The sequence below is a fragment of the Oncorhynchus kisutch genome, linkage group LG13 (genome assembly GCF_002021735.2).
Source record: "Oncorhynchus kisutch isolate 150728-3 linkage group LG13, Okis_V2, whole genome shotgun sequence".
NCBI classification, from domain to species: domain Eukaryota; kingdom Metazoa; phylum Chordata; class Actinopteri; order Salmoniformes; family Salmonidae; genus Oncorhynchus; species Oncorhynchus kisutch.
Window position 1 is genome coordinate 3,894,776 of NC_034186.2, and position 20,000 is coordinate 3,914,775.

At 47.3% G+C, this 20,000-nt stretch overlaps 1 pseudogene; it reads right to left on the reverse strand.

Moving 5' to 3' along the window:
* LOC109876069 (tyrosine-protein kinase RYK-like) overlaps nt 1-20,000 on the reverse strand; it is a 113,603-nt pseudogene that overhangs the window by 14,606 nt on the left and 78,997 nt on the right.

A 20,000-nucleotide genomic window follows, 5' to 3' on the forward strand; every position in this document is an offset into this window, starting at 1 on the left:
AGAGAGAGAGGGAGGGGGGGAAGAGAGCACAACAGAGAGAGAGTGAAGGGGGAGAGAGCACAAACAGAGAGAGAGAGTGAAGGGGGAGAGAGCACAACAGAGAGAGGGGGGGGGAAGAGAGCACAACAGAGAGAGAGGGGGGAGAGCACAACAGAGAGAGAGGGGGGAGAGCACAAAAGAGAGAGAGGGGGGAGAGCACAACAGAGAGAGAGGGGGGGAGAGCACAACAGAGAGAGAGGGGGGGAGAGCACAACAGAGAGAGAGGGGGGGAGAGCACAACAGAGAGAGAGAGGGGGGAGAGCACAACAGAGAGAGAGGGGGGGGGGAGCACAACAGAGAGAGAGGGGGGGGGAGAGCACAACAGAGAGAGAGGGGGGGGAGAGCACAACAGAGAGAGAGGGGGGGGAGAGCACAACAGAGAGGGGGGGGGGGGGAACACAACAGAGAGAGGGAGGGGGGAACACAACAGAGAGAGGGAGGGGGGTGCATATTCAGAGAAGTAGCCTGGTTGCTGATGTTTACCATTTCATCACCAGATAAAACATGATAATGGCTTGCATCACTGTAGTAGGACATATCTGACCGGCTTTTTAAAGCACTTTTCAGATTCCACAAGATAAAGACTGTATAACAACTAGGAAACTAGTATTGTAGCTATTAAGTTTCACAGACAGGACAGAGGGCCAAATAGTCTGTGCAGGAGTAAAATGATTTGTTTGGTTTTTGAGGGCCCCAAGAGACAGGCCTGAAGGACCCCCTGATTAATACAGACACAGAGGTTGCATCCCAAAAGGACCATAGGGCTCTGGTAGTGCACTACAAAGCTAGTAGGTAGTCATTTGGGACACACTGAAAGTAGAAGACAATCTAGTGAGACACGAGGAACCATAAGTTTGCTTCAGTACCATCCTGCTATCTGTCTAATTAGCCCAGATGGCTTGATTTCTGAGCTGAGATCATGACGCTAATCACTGTGGCTTAGCCTAGCGGGATGTACATAAACAGCATATCATGATGCTAATCACTGTGGCTTAGCCTAGCGGTATGTACATAAACAGCATATCATGATGCTAATCACTGTGGCTTAGCCTAGCGGGATGTACATAAACAGCATATCATGATGCTAATCACTGTGGCTTAGCCTAGCGGTATGTACATAAACAGCATATCATGATGCTAATCACTGTGGCTTAGCCTAGCGGGATGTACATAAACAGCATATCATGATGCTAATCACTGTGGCTTAGCCTAGCGGTATGTACATAAACAGCATATCATGATGCTAATCACTGTGGCTTAGCCTAGCGGGATGTACATAAACATCTTGTGTTTAAAATGGAAAGGTGACAGAGAACTAGCCGATGGATGACATGCTGTGTGAACCAGAGAGAGAGAAGAGGATGGATGACATGCTGTGTGAACCAGAGAGAGAGAAGAGGATGGATGACATGCTGTGTGAACCAGAGAGAGAGAAGAGGATGGATGACATGCTGTGTGAACCAGAGAGAGAGAAGAGGATGGATGACATGCTGTGTGAACCAGAGAGAGAGAGAAGAGGATGGATGACATGCTGTGTGAACCAGAGAGAGAGAGAAGAGGATGGATGACATGCTGTGTGAACCAGAGAGAGAGAAGAGGATGGATGACATGCTGTGTGAACCAGAGAGAGAGAAGAGGATGGATGACATGCTGTGTGAACCAGAGAGAGAAGAGGATGGATGACATGCTGTGTGAACCAGAGAGAGAAGAGGATGGATGACATGCTGTGTGAACCAGAGAGAGAGAAGAGGATGGATGACATGCTGTGTGAACCAGAGAGAGAAGAGGATGGATGACATGCTGTGTGAACCAGAGAGAGAAGAGGATGGATGACATGCTGTGTGAGCCGATTCCCCTGAAGAGTGAAAGAGAGCACCTGATGTACACCATCAGGGTTTTAACATAACCCGGCACTATGTCCCAAATGGCACACTATTCCCCATAGGGCCCTGGTCAAATGTAGTGCACTAAATAGGGAATAGGGTGCAATCTCAGCCCGAGTCAGACACACTGCTGGGGTGAGATGCATTGTGGGCCAGGGGGCTGGCTCTGATGGACACAGCAGAGATTGCCAGCTGTCAAACACACACACACACACACACACAGGGAAGAGATTTACAGCTGTTTAATGTTCTGTGTCCTGATCTGTCAGCGTGACTCAACTCGTATTAAATTGGACCCTTTGTGTTAGAGAATAAGACACCAGCGCCTTGCAACATCGTAACGTGATTAAACCCAGAACACACATACACATATATATATATATATATAAACAAACAAACACGCAACATTATAAACGGGGTTGTTCGAGCCCTGAATGCTGATTAGCTGACAGCCGTGGTATCAGACAGTATACCACAGGTATAACAAAACGGTTGTTTTTACTGCACTAATTACATTGGTACCAAGTTCATAATAACAATAAGGCACCTCTCTCTCTCTCTCTCTCTCTCTACACACACAATAGCATGGTCAGATCCATATAGACACACGGCGCTTCGTAAAGGATTTTTTTTGCATATTTTGTTAAGTTACAGCCTTATTCTAAAATGAATAAAATAAAATAAATTAAAAATCTTTAGCAATCTACACATCAATGCCCCGTAATGACATCACAATGCCCCATAATGACATCACAATGCCCCATAATGACATCACAATGCCCCATAATGACATCACAATGCCCCATAATGACATCACAATGCCCCATAATGACATCACAATGCCCCACCCCATAATGACATCATTATGTCATTATGGGGCATTGTGATGTCATTATGGGGCATCATTATGTCATTATGGGGCATTGTGACATCACAATGCCCCATAATGACATCACAATGCCCCATAATGACATCACAATGCCCCATAATGACATCACAATGCCCCATAATGACATCACAATGCCCCATAATGACATCATTATGTCATTATGGGGCATTGTGATGTCATTATGGGGCATCATTATGTCATTATGGGGCATTGTGATGTCATTATGGGGCATTGTGATGTCATTATGGGGCATTGTGATGTCATTATGGGGCATTGTGATGTCATTATGGGGCATTGTGATGTCATTATGGGGCATTGTGATGTCATTATGGGGCATTGTGATGTCATTATGGGGCATTGTGATGTCATTATGGGGCATTGTGATGTCATTATGGGGCATTGTGATGTCATTACGGGGCATTGATGTGTAGATTGCTAAAGATTTTTAATTTATTTTATTTTATTCATTTTAGAATAAGGCTGTATGGGGCATTGTGATGTCATTATGGGGCATTGACATCACAATGCCCCATAATGACAAAGAAGAAGAAGCCAAAACAGGTTTTGAAACATTTGCGAATGTATAAAAACAGAACTACTTTATTTACACCATTTACTTAGCACCTTACATAAGTATTAAGACCCCTTTTCTATGAGACTCGAAATTAATTAAAATTGTTTTTACCCCTCAACATACATACAATACACCATAATGACAAAGAAAAAAACTGGATTTTAGATTTGAAAACATTTATTAAAAATAATCTAAAACCAAAATATCACATTTACATAAGTATTCAGACCCTTTACTCAGAACTTTGATGAAGCACATTTGGCAGCGATTACAGCCTCCAGTCTTCTTGGGTATGATGCTACAAGCTTGGCACACCTGTACTTGGGGAGTTTCTCCCATTCTTCTCTGCAGATCCTGTCAGGTTGGATGGGAAGCGCTGCTGCACAGCTATTTTCAGGTCTCTCCAGAGATGTTCGATCAGGTTGAAGTCTGGGCTCTGGATGGGACACTCAAGGACATTCAGAGACTTCTTCCGAAGCCACTCGTACATTGTCCACGCCTGGCTGTGTGTTTAGGGTCATTGTACTGTTGGAAGGTGAACCTTCACCCCAGTCCTGAGCATGTTTTCGTCAAGGATCTCTCTGTACTTTGCTCTGTTCATCTTTCCCTCGATCCTGACTAGCCTCCCAGTCCCTGCCGCTGAAAAACATCCCCACAGCATGATGCTGCCACCACCATGCTTCACCGTAGGGATGGAGCCAGGTTTCCTCCAGACGTGACGCTTGGCATTCAGGCCAAAGAGTTCAATCTTGGTTTCATCAGAACAGACAATCTTGTTCCTCATGGTCAGAGTCCTTTAGGTGCCTTTTTGCAAACTCCAAGCGGGCTGTCATGTGCCTTTTAGTGAGGAGTGGCTTCCGTCTGGCCACTCTACCATAAGCGCCTGATCAGTGGAGTGCAGCAGAGATGGTTGTCCTTCTGGAAGGTTCTCCCATCTCCACATAGGAACACTGGAGCTTTGTCAGAGTGACCATTGGGTTCTTGGTCACCTCCCTGACGAAGGCCTTTCTCCCCTGATTGGTCAGTTTGGCCGGGCGGCCAGCTCTAGTGTTGGTGGTTCCAAACTTCCATTTAAGGATGATGGAGGCCACTGTGTTAATGGTACCTTCGATGCTGCCGACATTTGTTGGTACACTTCCCCAGATCTGTGACTTAACACAATCTTGTCATCTCGGGAGCTCTACGGACAATTCCTTCGACCTCATGGCTTGGTTTTTGCTCTGACATGCACTGTCAACTGTGGGACCTTATATAGACAGGTGTGTGCCTTTCCTAATCATGTCCAATCAATTGAATTTACCACAGGTGGACTCCAATCAAGTTGTAGAAACATCTCAAAGATGATCAATGGAAATAGGATTTACCTGAGCTCAATTTAGAGTCTCATAGCAAAGGGTCTGAATACTTATGTCAATAAGTTGGCTCTGTTTGATATATTTTCTCCCCAATTTTGATCTTGTCTCATCGCTGCAACTCCCCAACGGGCTCGAAGGTCGAGTCACGCATGCTCCCGAAACATGACCTGCCAAACAACTTAACACCCACCAGCTTAACCCGGAAGCACCAATGTGTCGGCCAAACCCTCCCCCAAACCTGGACGATGCTGGGTCAAATTGTGCACCGCCCTACGGGACTCCTGATCATGGCCAGTATGGAACAGCCCAGGTCTTTCGCTACGTTGCAGACTGGCATAACGCTAGCTACAGACTGGCGTAGCGCTACGCTACAGACTGGCGTAGCGCTACGCTACAGACTGGCGTAGCGCTACGCTACAGACTGGCGTAACGCTACGCTACAGACTGGCGTAACGCTAGCTACAGACTGGCGTAACGCTACGCTACAGACTGGCGTAGCGCTAGCTACAGACTGGCGTAGCGCTAGCTACAGACTGGCGTAGCCCTAGCTACAGACTGGCGTAGCCCTAGCTACAGACTGGCGTAGCCCTAGCTACAGACTGGCATAGCCCTACGCTACAGACTGGCATAGCCCTACGCTACAGACTGGCATAGCCCTACGCTACAGACTGGCATAGCTCTACGCTACAGACTGGCATAGCCCTACGCTACAGACTGGCATAGCCCTACGCTACAGACTGGCATAGCCCTACGCTACAGACTGGCATAGCCCTACGCTACAGACTGGCATAGCCCTACGCTACAGACTGGCATAGCCCTACGCTACAGACTGGCATAACGCTAGCTACAGACTGGCATAACGCTGGCTACAGACTGGCATAACGCTAGCTACAGACTGGCATAACGCTAGCTACAGACTGGCATAACGCTAGCTACAGACTGGCATAACGCTAGCTACAGACTGGCATAACGCTACGCTACAGACTGGCATAACGCTAGCTACAGACTGGCATAACGCTAGCTACAGACTGGCATAACGCTACGCTGCAGACTGGCATAACGCTAGCTACAGACTGGCATAACGCTAGCTACAGACTGGCATAACGCTAGCTACAGACTGGCATAACGCTAGCTACAGACTGGCATAACGCTAGCTACAGACTGGCATAACGTTACGCTACAGACTGGCATAACGCTACGCTGCAGACTGGCATAACGCTAGCTACAGACTGGCATAACGCTAGCTACAGACTGGCATAACGCTAGCTACAGACTGGCATAACGCTAGCTACAGACTGGCATAACGCTACGCTGCAGACTGGCATAACGCTAGCTACAGACTGGCATAACGCTACAGACTGGCATAACGCTACGCTACAGACTGGCATAACGCTAGCTACAGACTGGCATAACGCTAGCTACAGACTGGCATAACGCTAACTACAGACTGGCATAACGCTAACTACAGACTGGCATAACGCTAACTACAGACTGGCATAACGCTATGCTGCAGACTGGCATAACGCTAGCTACAGACTGGCATAACGCTAGCTACAGACTGGCATAACGCTAGCTACAGACTGGCATAACGCTAGCTACAGACTGGCATAACGCTAGCTACAGACTGGCATAACGCTAGCTACAGACTGGCATAACGCTAGCTACAGACTGGCATAACGCTAGCTACAGACTGGCATAACGCACGCTACAGACTGGCATAACGCACGCTACAGACTGGCATAACGCACGCTACAGACTGGCATAACGCACGCTACAGACTGGCTTAACGCTACAGACTGGCTTAACGCTACAGACTGGCTTAACGCTACAGACTGGCTTAACGCTACAGACTGGCTTAACGCTACAGACTGGCTTAACGCTACAGACTGGCTTAACGCTACAGACTGGCTTAACGCTACAGACTGGCTTAACGCTACAGACTGGCATAACGCTACAGACCGGCATAACGCTACGCTACAGACCGGCATAAGGCTACGCTACAGACTGGCATAAGGCTACGCTACAGACTGGCATAAGGCTACGCTACAGACTGGCAAACGCCACGCCGCAGACTGGCAAACGCCACGCCGCAGACTGGCAAACGCCACGCCGCAGACTGGCAAACGCCACGCCGCAGACTGTTTACATACCCTACATTATTCATCTCATATGTATACGTATATACTGTACTCTATATCATCTACTGCATCTTTATGTAATACATGTATCACTAGCCACTTTAAACTATGCCACTTTGTTTACATACTCATCTCATATGTATATACTGTACTCGATACCATCTACTGTATCTTGCCTATGCCGCTCTGTACCATCACTCATTCATATATATTTATGTACATATTCTTTATCCCCTTACACTGTGTATAAGACAGTAGTTTTGGAATTGTTAGTTAGATTACTTGTTGGTTATTACTGCATTGTCGGAACTAGAAGCACAAGCATTTCGCTACACTTGCATTAACATCTGCTAACCATGTGTAGTGACAAATAAAATTTGATTTGACAGGCATGACGCCGCAGACTGGCATAGCGCCACGCCGCAGACTGGCATAGCGCCACAGACTGGCATAGCGCCACAGACTGGCATAGCGCCACAGACTGGCATAGCGCCACAGACTGGCATAGCGCCACAGACTGGCATAGCGCCACAGACTGGCATTGCGCTACGCTACAGACTGGCATAGCGCCACAGACTGGCATTGCGCTACAGACTGGCATTGCGCTACAGACTGGCATTACGCTACAGACTGGCATTACGCTACAGACTGGCATTACGCTACAGACTGGCATTACGCTACAGACTGGCATTACGCTACAGACTGGCATTACGCTACAGACTGGCATTGCGCTACAGACTGGCATTGCGCTACAGACTGGCATTACGCTACAGACTGGCATTACGCTACAGACTGGCATTACGCTACAGACTGGCATTACGCTACAGACTGGCATTACGCTACAGACTGGCATTACGCTACAGACTGGCATTATGCTACAGACTGGCATTACGCTACAGACTGGCATTGCGCTACAGACTGGCATAGCGCTACAGACTGGCATAGCGCTACGCTACAGACTGGAATAGCGCTACGCTACAGACTGGCATTGCGCTACGCTACAGACTGGCATTGCGCTACAGACTGGCATAGCGCTACAGACTGGCATAGCGCTACGCTACAGACTGGAATAGCGCTACGCTACAGACTGGCATTGCGCTACGCTACAGACTGGCATTACGCTACAGACTGGCATTACGCTACAGACTGGCATTACGCTACAGACTGGCATTACGCTACAGACTGGCATTACGCTACAGACTGGCATTACGCTACAGACTGGCATTGCGCTACAGACTGGCATAGCGTTACGCTACAGACTGGAATAGCGCTACGCTACAGACTGGCATTGCGCTACGCTACAGACTGGCATAGCACTATGCTCCCTACGTGCTTTTCAGACACTTTAGGGTGCCTCCCAAACGGCAACCTAATTCCCCATAGTGTTCTGGTCTAAAGTAGTGCACTATGTAAAGGAATAGGGTGCGATAGTGTTTTGGTCTGAAGTAGCACACTATATAGGGAATAGGGTGCCATTTGAGATACAACCTCAGTCTCCCTCTAAAATTACACCAATGATTTATGTCTACATGTTTATTAAGACGGCAAGAGAAGAAAAAAAACGTTATAAGTCTGTCTTTGTTAGGCCCCTACAATCGCCTAAAGTATATTTTGAGAGGATGGATGGGAATCAAAGTGGCGGTGGTGTGTTATCCCAGAGGAAGTTCTCTTTACTACTATTGAGCAGCAAGCTTCGTCTTGTGATGGAAAATTAGTCTGTAGTTTTTTTTCTCTTTCTGCTACACCTTAAACAAGGCTTCTCCTTCTTATTTTAAAAGTGGTGTGTGTGCTTCGAGAGTCTCGGTTCAAGGCTGATTGATCGGTTGGATTTACATTACAGGCATCTCAGAGAACGCCTACGCCAAGTGGATCAAACGACCCCTGGGGTTACCCAGCACAATGAGGTGATTGTCTCTTCATGGGAAACACAGTCTCTGCCCTGAGCCACAGATTAAAGGGGAGTTTAGCAATTCGGGGAAAAAAAAATCTAATTTCCCCAGAGTCAGAAGAACTCGTGGATACCATTTTAAAATGTCTCTGCATGTAGTTTGAAGGAAGTTGCTAATTAGCATTAGCGCAAATGCTAACTAGGGTTAGCACAACGAGCTGTTCCCATAGATGTCCAGTCATTGCGTTAGTGCTAGTTAGCGTTGGCTTGTGAAACTAACTCATTTCACGAGTTGATCGTAATTCGGTGAAGTAGACAACAAGGCAAAAATCTGGGAAATATCCCTTTAATACACACTGCATTTAAAAAAAAACCTGAGAGACATTTTACAGGTCTGGGTATCGGTTGTTGTCAAACTGGTATTTAAGTGCCTATTGCTATAAAACACTATTGTTCTGTGTTAACACTATTACAGAGTTAGGGGGGGACAGGGGACGGGGGGGACAGGTGAAATGCTAAGGCGGGAAGGTAATGTCTGAACGAATGGTGGGTTGCACAAGCAGCATACAAATCAGTTATACATCAAGGATCCAGACTTACATCTCCCAGCCTACGATTTGGTCGCAAAATAATTTCTAAAGTCATATAGTGATTTATTAAGACGTGTCATAGACTCCTGAGATGGTATTCAAGAAAATGCATTATTTAAACCAAGCAGAAATGAATGATTCGAGCCATTTTTATACGCAAGCGAATCCAGTGATTCTTACGTAGACAATAGACTATTGTTATATTTTACTGTTACACGAGGGCTCCAGAATGTTCTATCGTTAAATAGAGATTCATTTGGGGCGGCAGGGTAGCCTAGTGGTTAGAGCGTTGGACTAGAAACTGAAAAGGTTGCAAGACCGAATCCCCCGAGCTAACAAGGTACAAAATCTGTTGTTCTGCCCCTGAACAAGGCAGTTAACCCACTGTTCCCCTGAACAAGGCAGTTAACCCACTGTTCCCCTGAACAAGGCAGTTAACCCACTGTTCCCCTGAACAAGGCAGTTAACCCACTGTTCCCCTGAACAAGGCAGTTAACCCACTGTTCCCCTGAACAAGGCAGTTAACCCACTGTTCCCCTGAACAAGGCAGTTATTGCGTTGGACTAGTTAACTGTAAGGTTGCAAGACCGAATCCCCGAGCTGACAAGGTACAAAATCTGTTGTTCTGCCCCTGAACAAGGCAGTTAACCCACTGTTTCCAGGCCGTCATTGTAGATAAGAATTTGTTCTTAACGGACTTGCCTAGTTAAATAAAAAAAGGTAAAATAAAAAAATAACGTTTTTTAAAAGATTGGCTACATTTTAATGTGCACTAATATCATAGTCTACAGTGAATTCGCAATAGATTCAATTATTTTCCTCATCAATCTAAACACAATACCCCATAATAACAAAGTGGAAACATACATGTTTAGACATTTTTGTGTGTGTGTGTGTATATATATATAAATATATATATATACTTATTTTCCACCATAATTTGCAAATAAATTCAGAAAAAAATGCTACAATGTGATTTTCAGGATTTTTTTTCTGTCATAGTTGAAGTGTACCTATGATGAAAATTACAGGCCTCATCTTTTTAAGTGGGAGAACTTGCACAATTGGTGGCTGACTAAATACTTTCTTGCCCCACTGTACATGACGTTTGGAGTGACGTGATCATGTAGAATGTGCAGCTCGCACCGATGTGACCAGTTACATTTACATTCGCTCAGCCAAGGCAAAAAGGTCACAAAATGCGACTATAAATGGTTGCAGTTTAGAGCCCTGAACATTAATAAACTGTATCAGGTTATTTCCCCCCCACAATTATTCTATGATATCTTATCCAGAACAGAGGGGGGGGGAGTAAGCTGGCAAGCGGAGAGTTGCTGGTATCAGATTCTAGATGGCATTGCCTGCCGTTGTGCCCTTAACTCCCCACAACAGCAGCTCCCGGGTGACCCTAGAACCTCTTCAAAACGTGTTTATTTCGGAGGGGTTGAGTTTAAAGCGGAAGTCACATTTCGGTTGGACCTTGTGTGACCAATAAACTGATCATAAAATAATGGTAGGATAGCCATAGAACGGTAGGATGACAGACTAGAGAGAGGGTTGGGATAATGGTAGGATGACAGTAGACTAGAGAGAGGGTTGGGATAATGGTAGGATAGCCATAGAACGGTAGGATGACAGTAGACTAGAGAGGGTTGGGATAATGGTAGGATAGCCATAGAACGGTAGGATGACAGTAGACGAGAGAGGGTTGGGATAATTGTAGGATGACAGTAGACTAGAGAGAGGGTTGGGATAATGGTAGGATAGCCATAGAACGGTAGGATGACAGTAGACTATAGAGGGTTAGGATAATGGTAGGATAGCCATAGAACGGTAGGATGACAGTAGACTAGAGAGGGTTGGGATAATGGTAGGATAGCCGTAGAACGGTAGGATGACAGTAGACTAGAGAGAGGGTTGGGATAATTGTAGGATGACAGTAGACTAGAGAGAGGGTTGGGATAATGGTAGGATAGCCATAGAACGGTAGGATGACAGTAGACTAGAGAGAGGGTTGGGATAATTGTAGGATGACAGTAGACTAGAGAGAGGGTTGGGATAATGGTAGGATAGCCATAGAACGGAAGGATGACAGTAGACTAGAGAGAGGGTTGGGATAATGGTAGGATAACAGTAGACTAGAGAGAGGGTTGGGATAATGGTAGGATAGCCATAGAACGGTAGGATGACAGTAGACTAGAGAGAGGGTTGGGATAATGGTAGGATAGCCATAGAACGGTAGGATGACAGTAGGCCGGAGCCAGGGTTAGGAGCTCACCTGTGGGTTGTTGGCTTCGGCCAGCTTGCACTGTCTCAGGAACAGTTTGAGGTTACCCCAGTTCATATAGGGCAGTAGTACCATAGGCTTCTCTCCTTCCTCTGTACACACATGACTGATTGGGAGCAGGTTCCTGGAGGAGAGGGGGGGGGGGGGGGGGGACATACTACATCAGTTAGCCTACCGTTTCCCCAACTCTGGTCCTCAAGTACCCCCTAACAGCACACGTTTTGTTGTGACCCCGGACAAAAACACATGACTCAACTTGTCAAGAGCTTGAAGATTCGCTGACAAGTAGAATAAGGTGTGCTTGTCCACGGCCACAACAAAAACATGTACTGGTGGGGAAACTGGAGGACCGGAGTTAGAGCTCATACAGTGGCTTGTGAAAGTATTCACCCCCCTTGGCATTTTCCTGTTTTGTTGCCTTACAACCTGGAATTATTATTATTTATTTTTTTTTGGGGGGGGGGGGGGGGAGGTTGTATCATTTGATTTAAACAAAAGGCCTACCACTTTGAAGATCAAATCTTTTTGTTGTGAAACAAACAAGGAAAAAAAACAGAAAACTTGAGTGCATAAATATCCCCCCCCAAAGTCAATACTCTGTAGAGCCAGCTATTGCCTCAATTACAGCTGCAAGTCTCTTGGGGTATGTCTCTATAAGCTTAGCACATCACTGGGATTTTCACCCATTTTTCAAGGCAAAACTGCTCCAGCTCCTTCAAGTTGGATGGGTTCCTGCTGGTGTACAGCCATCTTTAATTCATACCACAAATGTTCAAGTAGATTGAGGTCTGGGCTTTGACTAGGCCATCCCAAGTCATTTAAAAATGTTTCCCCTTAAACCACTCAAGTGTTGCTTTAGCAGTACGCTTAGGGTCATTGTCCTGCTGGAAGAGGTTCCCCTCAAAAAGGTCCCTATATTTAGCGCCATCGATCATTCCTTCAATTCTGACCAGTTTCCCAGTCCCTGCCTATGAAAAACATCCCCACAGCATGATGCTGCCACCACCATGCTTCACTGTGGGGATGTTGTTCCCGGGGTGATGAGGTGTTGGGTTTGTGCCAGACATAACGTTTTCCTTGATGACCAAAAAGCTAAATTTTTATCTCATCTGACCAGAGTACCTTCTTCCATATGTTTGGGGAGTCTCCCACATGCCTTTTGGCAAACACCAAACTTGTTTACTTATTTTTTTCTTTAATCAATGGCTTTTTTTCTGGCCACTCCTCTGTAAAGCCCAGCTCTGTGGAGTGTACGGTTTAAAGTGGTCCTATGGACAGATACTTTAATCTCCGCTGTGGAGCTTTGCAGCTCCTTCAGGGTTACCTTTGGTCTCTTCGTTGCCTCCCTGACTAATGCCCTCCTTGCCTGGTCCGTGAGTTTTGGTGGGTGGCCATCTCGTGGCAGGTTTGTTGTGTTGCCATATTCTTTACATTTTTTAAATAAATGGTTTTAATGGTGCTCCGTGGGATGTTCAAAGTTTCAGATATATTTTCATAACCCAACCCTGATCTGTACTTCTCTACAACTTTGTCCCTGACCTGTTTGGAGAGCTCCTTGGTCTTTCATGGTGCCGTTTGCTTGGTGGTGCCCTTTGCTTAGTGGTGTTGCAGACTCTGGGGCCTTTCAGAACAGGTGTGTGTGTATATACTGAGCTCATGTGACACTTAAAGTCCACCTGTGTGCAATTAACTAATTATGTGACTTCTGAAGGCAATTGGTTGCACCAGATCTTATTTAGGGGCTTCATAGCAAAGGGGGTGAATACATACACACTCACTACTTTTACATTTATATTAAAACAAGTTCTTATTTTCATTTTACTTCACCAATTTGGACTATTTTGTGTATGTCCATTACATGACATTTAAATTACAGGTTGTAATGAAACAAAATAGGAAAAACGCCAAGGGGGGTGAATACTTTTGCAAGGCACTGTATCTGTGGTCGGGGAAAGGAGAGAGAGCAAGAGAACACATCAGAAATATGTTTGGAAACTTTATTCAGAGTGGATGAGGTTCCGGGACTTTCTGGAAACTCGATTTGCATTGGCTAAAGAGATTTCTGCATATGTGCAGGATTTTTTTCACCTACCTACCTACCTTGCTGCTGCTGCTCAGTGCCCCGCTGCCTACCTACCTTGATGCTGCTCAGTGCCCCGCTGTCTACCTAGCTGCTGCTGCTCAGTGCCCCGCCGTCTACCTACCTACCTAGCTGCTGCTGCTCAGTGCCCCGCCGTCTACCTACCTACCTAGCTGCTGCTGCTGCTCAGTGCCCCGCCGTCTACCTACCTACCTACCTAGCTGCTGCTGCTCAGTGCCCCGCTGTCTACCTAGCTGCTGCTGCCCAGTGCCCCGCTGTCTACCTAGCTGCTGCTGCTCAGTGCCCCGCTGTCTACCTAGCTGCTGCTGCTCAGTGCCCCGCTGTCTACCTAGCTGCTGCTGCCCAGTGCCCCGCTGTCTACCTAGCTGCTGCTGCCCAGTGCCCCGCTGTCTACCTAGCTGCTGCTGCCCAGTGCCCCGCTGTCTACCTAGCTGCTGCTGCTCAGTGCCCCGCTGTCTACCTAGCTGCTGCTGCTCAGTGCCCCGCTGTCTACCTAGCTGCTGCTGCTCAGTGCCCCGCTGTCTACCTAGCTGCTGCTGCTCAGTGCCCCGCTGTCTACCTAGCTGCTGCTGCTCAGTGCCCCGCTGTCTACCTAGCTGCTGCTGCTCAGTGCCCCGCTGTCTACCTAGCTGCTGCTGCTCAGTGCCCCGCTGTCTACCTAGCTGCTGCTGCTCAGTGCCCCGCTGTCTACCTAGCTGCTGCTGCTCAGTGCCCCGCTGTCTACCTAGCTGCTGCTGCTCAGTGCCCCGCTGTCTACCTAGCTGCTGCTGCTCAGTGCCCCGCTGTCTACCTAGCTGCTGCTGCCCAGTGCCCCGCCGTCTACCTACCTACCTACCTAGCTGCTGCTGCTCAGTGCCCCGCTGTCTACCTAGCTGCTGCTGCTCAGTGCCCCGCTGTCTACCTAGCTGCTGCTGCCCAGTGCCCCGCTGTCTACCTAGCTGCTGCTGCCCAGTGCCCCGCTGTCTACCTAGCTGCTGCTGCCCAGTGCCCCGCTGTCTACCTAGCTGCTGCTGCCCAGTGCCCCGCTGTCTACCTAGCTGCTGCTGCCCAGTGCCCCGCTGTCTACCTAGCTGCTGCTGCCCAGTGCCCCGCCGTCTACCTAGCTGCTGCTGCCCAGTGCCCCGCTGTCTACCTAGCTGCTGCTGCCCAGTGCCCCGCTGTCTACCTAGCTGCTGCTGCCCAGTGCCCCGCCGTCTACCTACCTACCTACCTAGCTGCTGCTGCTCAGTGCCCCGCTGTCTACCTAGCTGCTGCTGCTCAGTGCCCCGCTGTCTACCTAGCTGCTGCTGCCCAGTGCCCCGCTGTCTACCTAGCTGCTGCTGCCCAGTGCCCCGCTGTCTACCTAGCTGCTGCTGCCCAGTGCCCCGCTGTCTACCTAGCTGCTGCTGCCCAGTGCCCCGCTGTCTACCTAGCTGCTGCTGCCCAGTGCCCCGCTGTCTACCTAGCTGCTGCTGCCCAGTGCCCCGCTGTCTACCTAGCTGCTGCTGCCCAGTGCCCCGCTGTCTACCTAGCTGCTGCTGCCCAGTGCCCCGCTGTCTACCTAGCTGCTGCTGCCCAGTGCCCCGCTGTCTACCTAGCTGCTGCTGCCCAGTGCCCCGCTGTCTACCTAGCTGCTGCTGCCCAGTGCCCCGCTGTCTACCTAGCTGCTGCTGCCCAGTGCCCCGCTGTCTACCTAGCTGCTGCTCAGTGCCCCGCTGCCTAAATGTGGCTTTACTGCTGTTAGCCCATAGAAACACATTGAATAACAGACAGTCCTTACTGCTATTAGCCAGTAGAAACACATTGAATAACAGACAGTCCTTACTGCTATTAGCCAATAGAAACACATTGAATAACAGATTCACTAAATGGAACATACAGTCCCCCTAAACAATCACAATGAAATTTGTTCTGAAGTGTCTGTCCTATATCAGGGAGATTAAGAAATATATCAGGATAATTACTATTTATATGTTGTTAACCCCTTATTTTTGCCACATATATGAACTGGTATCGGGGGGGGGTGGTTCTTGTAGCCCAAAATGTTTCTGACACTACAGACAAAAGTTGGTAGACCGGCGGTACCAAGACACTTGTGAGGGTCATCGTATTCCTGAGAGTCTCATCTTTCCATTGAGGGGGTCATAATAGTTTTATTTCAGCTGTTCAGAAATATACGAGGCAGAGACATCTGGTCGTGTTCGATGGCACTGTATCCATGGGTAAAGTGTGACTGACTGAACTACAAATAATAAAATTAGTAGTTATTTACGATACAAGGTGATTTTGTAGATCAGTCGGCTGTAATGTGGAACAAGCCCGTAGGCTCCACCATCCCGGTTCAGAAGCGGGTGAGTAAACAGAAACATAATATGAAATAAAATATAAATTAAAAAAAGAGGTCCAACTATCCAGTTATGTCTCATTTGGATTAAAAATCTATTTTACAAGAGGTACCTCAAGTCCAGTAATATATCTAGCAATATAGATACTTTATCGGTCCTTTGGTTAGAAGGTCAACGCGTCTTCTACCTTTGCCAACAGACAGACCGACACAAAACCTAATAATGTGTTGAGTATTAAATTAGTATTCAATCTCTACTTAGACCCAAGGGTAAATATTATTATTAAATATTATTCAACCTGTGTGTCTCAGCTGGGTAAAAACCAACTCCACTGAGTGGGTATATATTCTGTTGAAGATTGGTGAGGTGTTAAAACCAGTAAAGCCCATTGCGTGACAATGTGTCACACAGGAGGGAATTCTGGGAAGATTAGTTTTAGTGTTGGCCGGTAGGACGGTGGAGGCTGCCAGACAGAGGAAGGATGCATCTCGGAGAGCAGATGAAACGAGGAGAGACGTCTCTCACTGTGACCGCCTGACCTCAGGAAGGGGAAGAGGAAGGTGTGGGCCCGTGACGAACTGACATGGCATTCACAGAATTAACCACACAGTGTGCGCACACCCACCCACACATCCAGCCCCCCCCCCCGCCCCCTCCCCAGCGGCACCAACCTAACCTCACACTGCCCCAGCACCAACCCCCCCAGCAACAACCTCAACCCCCCCCCTCCCAGCACCAACATCACATAATTGCATTCATTTTTGGTGATATTCTTATTTCTGGATAAGACTTTAAAAATACAGGATCAAATATTGCTACGTCACATGACTGCACACAACACAGGGCCCTAGGCACAGCAGACAAAACTGTATAGACAGTTTAAGGGTTTTCACAGAATGAGGAACAACCCGTAATACAACAGTTAGTCATCTTCAGTGTGGAGAAACCATAGCTAAGCAAGGTGGTGCCGAGACCCTTTCGTCAAGTTTCCAAAGTAGTGCCGAGTTCAGGGGAGTGTGTTTTATTATACCAGTAGTATATATCATAGTATATATATTGTCACAGATTAAATGCTGTTTGAGGACTTTTGGAAATAATGTTCTTTAGTAATATTTCTTTTTGGGGGGGGGGGGGGGGGGGGGGGCTGGATGTACAATTTATAAATAAATTCAATTAAATTCTTCCAACTGACATCCAGGATCCAAAGCAACCGTTTTAACAGATGGTGTGTGTCTTAGTGTGGGGAAATGTAGTGGGAACCTTGTGCAAAGGTGACTCAACAGGTTTCAACTCAAGTTTCCAGTTGAGGGAAATTTGATTGTTACGACCATAGAATTAGAACGAACGATGACGGTCGTTGCGGAGCAGACGACTCAGCGCGAGTTGCATACGTGTCTCGCCATGCCATGTGGAAATAAACAAGGGACGCCAGAGGCTAGCCCTTCGACTTACTGACTAACCCACAGAATTAAAAAACAGAGCTCTGCCTGATCTCGAGTTCAGTTGGTTGCAATGTCCCCGTGATGATTTGATCTGACTGATTACCTGTGATGAAGTCCTCGTAGTTTACAGCTCTCTGTCAGCATCATGGTCACCTGCACCTCAGAGGCATGGTCTACAGAATGAGAGAAGTGAGAGACAAGATACAACTTTAGTCTACAAATCTACTGAAGTCTTGAAGGAGACATAACTTAAGTTGTGGAACGCAAACCATAAACACCACTCAGACTGCTTCTTCTGTATGCTAACCCTCCTTGGCCATGAACATTCCTCCTGACTAATAGGGAGGGGGTGGGGGGGTGGGGGGGTGGGTCTAAAAAGGTCATCTAACAGTCTAACAACCCTCTTGACCTCACACCATTCCATTTTCTGAGAACAGCCCCAGGCATGGCTTCCTGTGAGAGTTATATCTTCTCTGGTTGGAAACGCACAGACGCTAGATTGACTCTTGCCAAGCCAAGCCAAGCCACGCAGAGGCCCAGAACTGGCTTCTATTACTATTTAAAATATTTCAAAAAAATATATATATATTTTTTTTTGCCTCCAGTATGCCTGGAGTGTCAGATGGGTGGGGTTTGCAGTCACGTGACTATTCTATTGATTCTAATTGGCCAAACTCAAGCAAACCCAGATAAAGTATTTGAAGTGATTTCTTAAACTAATTGAACCCAGGTCTACAGAGGGCCCGTGTTTAATCTGGGAGAGAGAGAGAGAGGCCTTCTGGGAAGCGGGCTTGTTTCCTGCTCTCTGGGCCTGCTGGGAGGAAGTGGAATGATGAACAAAGCAGGACCCTGGTATGGTTGGCATGGTGGTGGGCACATTGTTCATGGTCTGGAACCCACTCCACCCTGGATAAACATGGAAGTGGCTAGGGGAGCAAGAGGGCAAAGGTCAGCTGGAAGGGAGACACGAACCTGAGAACGTCTGTGGGAAGGAGAGCCATACGCTGTGGGGGTGGTAAACTAAGGGTACTCTTCAACCTGACGAGATATAAGGTCATGTGGGGCAGCAGGGTAGCCTAGTGGTTAGAGTGTTGGACCAGTAACCGAAAGGTCGCAAGTTCAAATCCCCGAGCTGACAATCTGTCGTTCTGCCCCTGAACAAGGCAGTTAACCCACTGTTCCTAGGCCGTCATTGAAAATGAGAATTTGTTCTTAACAAAAGGTTAAAAAAAATAAAAAATAAAATGTGGTCAGAGTCCATCGAACCCATAATCTTAGTTTAACATTACGGTTCTAATCAGTAGGCTAACAGCCCTACTAACAACTATTTTCACATGCACAGGAAACCTAATGAGAAGTCCATATCCGTTTATTGAAACTGGTGGGAAATTAGCAGATATCAGCAATACACAGTATAAACATTAATGGACTCACTGATAGGGGTCTTACGACACTTTAGGATGTCAATAACATTGTTATTGAAAGGTTTCAAATCCAAAAGACCCGATGAACTATATTCTCGTGTTGTGTGTACCATTCATTTTCTGAGCACGGTACAATTGACACCAGCTTTAACTTTCGGTCACCCCTTTAACATTGGTCACCCCTTTAACATTGGTCACCCCTTTAACATTGGAATTTCTCCTACGGAGGGCTTCTCAGGAGTCTGCGTGGCTTTAGTATAGAGATAAACTAGACATAGCAACTTGGTAGAAACAGATCGGGTGGCACTCAGTTTACTCATGGCACCTGACTTAATACTGTTTGCCAAGCATTTTAGTTTCTAAACACACGGTAAGTTACCCATGAAAGGGAGATGGGGGAACATTTTTGAACTAACTTTACAGCATAATGTTTCAATTTACGGTCGGAAAATATTGTTTGTTACACTAGAGTGCAGTAGCTGAAGCAGTGACGCGGGAACGAATGGGTTGCAGACAGTCAACATGGGAACGAATGGGTTGCAGACAGTCAACATGGGAACGAATGGGTTGCAGACAGTCAACATGGGAACGAATGGGTTGCAGACAGTCAACATGGGAATTAATAACTGCGTACCTTTCACTGTCTTCACAAAGCAACATTTCTCCTTGGCCGGGTCCTTTTCGTCCAACAGAACACCGTGGAAGATGCGGCCAAATGTTCCTGTGAAAGAAGAGCACATATTTGATTGAGGCAGAGGCAGGCAGGCGGGCAGAGGCAGGCCGGCGCATCTCATTGACAGACTGTCAGTGAACTGTCACCTCACACACTGGAGGACAGAGGGTGGGTCTTTGTTCATTCCTTTATCACTAATTGGAAAACATTAAAATGACACAGAACCCCAAAGAGCATTTTAGGGCTCTGTAAAACTGGTGGTCCCCAGGGTTCGGAACGAGGACCTCTCCTGTTCTCACTACCGGTGTCCCCCAGGGCTCGGTACTAGGACCTCTCCTGTTCTCACTACCGGTGTCCCCCAGGGCTCGGTACTAGGACCTCTCCTGTTCTCAC